Source organism: Eptatretus burgeri, chromosome 9 (genome assembly GCF_056783735.1).
Source record: "Eptatretus burgeri isolate ZD-2024b chromosome 9, Ebu_testis_v1, whole genome shotgun sequence".
NCBI lineage: Eukaryota > Metazoa > Chordata > Myxini > Myxiniformes > Myxinidae > Eptatretus > Eptatretus burgeri.
This window is the reverse complement of record NC_140969.1, coordinates 52,861,552-52,865,286: the sequence shown is the minus strand read 5'-3', so window position 1 is coordinate 52,865,286 and position 3,735 is coordinate 52,861,552.

The following is a 3,735-nucleotide window of genomic DNA, read 5'->3' as shown; positions in this document are numbered from 1 at the left end:
AACATTCCAGTCACACTGCAGAGGATGCAATTTCCAGTCAGACTCGCATACTCGATGACCATAAACAAATCCCAGGGCCAAACATTTGACAAACTCGGAATATACCTCCCAGCCCCTGTGTTCTCCCATGGCCAACTATATGTTGCATTTTCACGTGCAAGAGGTTACTCCTATATATCTATCAAAGTGGACAATAATTCCTCACAAAGACTATTCAGCAACAAGACACTCACCCAAAATGTCATCTACAGGGAGGTCCTTTAGAAAACTAAGGACAAGTAACCATAGCGCATCACATCCCTAATGACACCCTCCCCAGCTTCTCATAACATCAACTATTATGACTCATCCACCTTTTGCCACCCATTCAACTCGGTGCGGAGCACAGGTATATGCTAGTATATATATATATATATATATATATATATATATATATATATATATATATATATATATATATATATATATATATATATATATATATATTTATTTCTTTATTATGTATACAGGGTGCCACAAAAAAAATGTACTCACTCTTTAAATGATAATAAATGCGTTGTTTATTGATTAGAAACAACATTAATGGTTAAATGTATAAATGGATGAATGCATGTTTACAAATGTTCAAACTGATGACCATCACGTTCCAAACACAGCCGATAACGTGGTCCAATGGATTCAACAGCGTTACGAATCATTTCATTTGGAACTGCAAGACATTGTCTTTTAATTTCCTCTTTCAGCTCATCGACTGTTGCTGGTTTTGAGCCGTAAACCTTATCTTTAAGATATCCCAATAAAAAGAAGTTCATTGGAGTGAGGTCTGGGGAACGCGCAGGGAATTCAACACTACCCCTTCGCCCAATCCATCTGTTCGGAAAAGTTGCTTCGAGATAGGCCCTTACATCACGGTGGTAGTGGGGAGGTGCGCCATCTTGCTGAAAGTAAATCTCTTCGACACGTGGACCGACGGATTCCTGCAGCAAGTTTAATAAACATCTGCAGTGACAGTTTGGTCAAAAAAGAATGGCCCTAGGTTGCCCAATGCTGATATCCCACACCACACAGTAACCCTTGGTAAGTTTAAATGGTGTTCCATAGTAACATGCGGATTTTCAGGAGCCCAGTAGGTGCAATTGTGTCGGTTAACTGAGCTATTTAACTTGAAGCTGGCCTCATCGCTCCAAACAATTTTGGTTGGAAATGCTGCATCTTCTTCGCATTTGCCCAGGTACCACTCACAAAATTCAGCTCTACGGTCAGGATAGTCTTCATTTAGAGTGTGGATTAATTTTGGAATGTAACTTTTCCAATTAATTCACTTCAAAATGCGATGGGCGCTTGATTTTGGGATTCCTGTCTCACGAGCCATTTGTCGTACAGATTTCCGTGGGGATCGGTGGAGGGTTTCCAGCAATTGATTTTCCTTTGCGGGGGTGGTTGATGACCGTGGTCTTCCTGAACGCTCCTTATGGACATCATGCACGGTTCCATCCGTTTCAAACTTATCTCGGATGCGAGCAATGGTGCGTCGCATTGGTGGATCTTTGTGAAAATGTCTTCTAAATTGTCTTTGCACTTCCATGATGTTTTCGTGCTTCCAGTAGCACTTTATGATAAATTTTCTTTCTTCAAAACCTCGTTGTACTTCTGCCATTATTTGGGTCAATTTGATCTGAAAATAAATGAAAATTCAATGAGTTACGAGGAGCCAAAATGTGAGTTCATTTTTTTTGGACACCCTGTATATTGTTACGGTTGTGGAAATTCGTAAACCACCATTCAGATTCCCCAGAGATTAGATAAGTGTGTGTTCCAGTTTAGATTTCCCCACCGATGTATAAAGGGATTTATTCGTGTGCCGGGCTGTGAATCTTTGAGTTAGTCGTTATTCTGTTCTATCTTTTATTTCAAACAAACAACATCTCTACAACCACGCCATCTCCACAAACACCGACAAAGGAGCCACATTCTCCCCGTCCGTTACGAACAGTATGCTCTGAAAAGAACAACTCGACAACTCCCGCCCTGATATTCTGGGACGAAAACAGGATTGACGGTTGGGGCAGGTCCCTCAGAACGGCGGAAACAGGGATGGCGGTTCCTAAAAGTATGCAAATCCGATCACTCCTGGAATTTTCCCCCGCGTGCCGGAAAGGGAGGGGCGAACGCCCCGAACCCGATAAAAAGCCGCGTTGGGACGCCGAGAAAGCAGTTGAGTTGAGTTGAGTTGAGTTGAGTTGAGTTGAGTTGAAAGCGGCAGTCGAGTTGGGGAGAGGAGTTGGTCGGAGTTGTTGGTCGGTGGAGTCGTCGGGAAGGCGCCGTGGAAAGTCGGCGCAGCTGCCAGGCGCGCTGCCAGGCCGAACAAAAGCCCATAGAGTCGCCACCAGAGCGGCAAGGTAACCGGCCCGGTCTCTCGGAGCCCCTTCGGTCATCCAGGCTCTGAGGAATATTAAAGGCTTACGAGCCTGTGTCTTTTCTTTCTTGTGTTTTTGTATGACAGAGGGACAAGGCACCACAGACTAAGTAGAATTGTATTAAGTGCGTGCTGTAAATGAAATAGCAATCGGCTGTAGGCTTTTGCTCGTTTCTTGTCCCCATAGCCCCCCCATTCATTGACTGCTTACGTGTAAAAATAAATACCCATTGTTGAACGTGAACCTGCTCGTTGCGTCCCTTTCCTCACATTGACTTCCATGGTGCGTTCGGGGAATTAACTGGCTAATGAAAGCCGATAAACGTAATAATCTTGTCCGACGGGACTTGGCGATATATAACCACTCGGCCTCGCATACGGAACGAGCCGCTTTAAGCGGCTCGTTTTCGTGCAGGTCCCGTCGAGGTAATAACTCCTGGTATTTCTGTCCGCGCGAATAATTAGGTATATCGATAATTTGGCGATCGACCCTGTAGCACGTAGACAGAGGAATTGGCTAGTTTATGATGAGTTAAGGTATCCATGACTGGATTTCGGGTTTGGTCCGGAAAGTCACGACTCCGCGATTTGGCTAGAACGGTCATCCGCACACCGAACGCAGCGGATTCCCGTAACAGTATATATATATATATATATATATATATATATATATATATATATATATATATATATATATATATATATATATGCATTTTGGATTGGTCTTTACAAAGTAAACATCACAAAAGCAAGCAAGCAATAAATAAATAAACAAACAACTATCAGGCTGGAAGTGTAAAAATTATGGGTGAAGACCTGGAGAAAGTGAGTCGTTTGAAGAATCTGGGGTCAATGGTGACAGAAGATGGAAATATGGGAATAGAAATTAAGCAACGGATTAGTTCTGTTTGGAAGAATTGGAGGAAATGCAGTGGAGTGTTGTGCGATAGAAAAGTACCGCTGAAAATGAACGGCTTTGTTATTCCATATAGTGTGGAAACTTGAGCAACAGCAAAGAAAGAGGAACAAAAACTGGATACAAATGAGATGGGGATGCTGAGATGGATATGTGGAGTGACAAGGAAGAAGAAAATTTGGAACCAGTTTATCAGGGGATCAGCGAAGGTTTAGGAAGAATCAAAGAAAGTAGCAGAGAAGAGATCAAATTGGTTTGGTCATGTGATGAGGAGAGAGAAAGGGTATGTGATGAGGTGAGTGGTGGAGATGGGATTGCCAGCAATAAGGAGAAGAGGAAAGTCGAAAACCAGATGGAAGGATGCAGTGGTGAGAGATTTAGAAGTTGTGGGATTGCAAGAAGA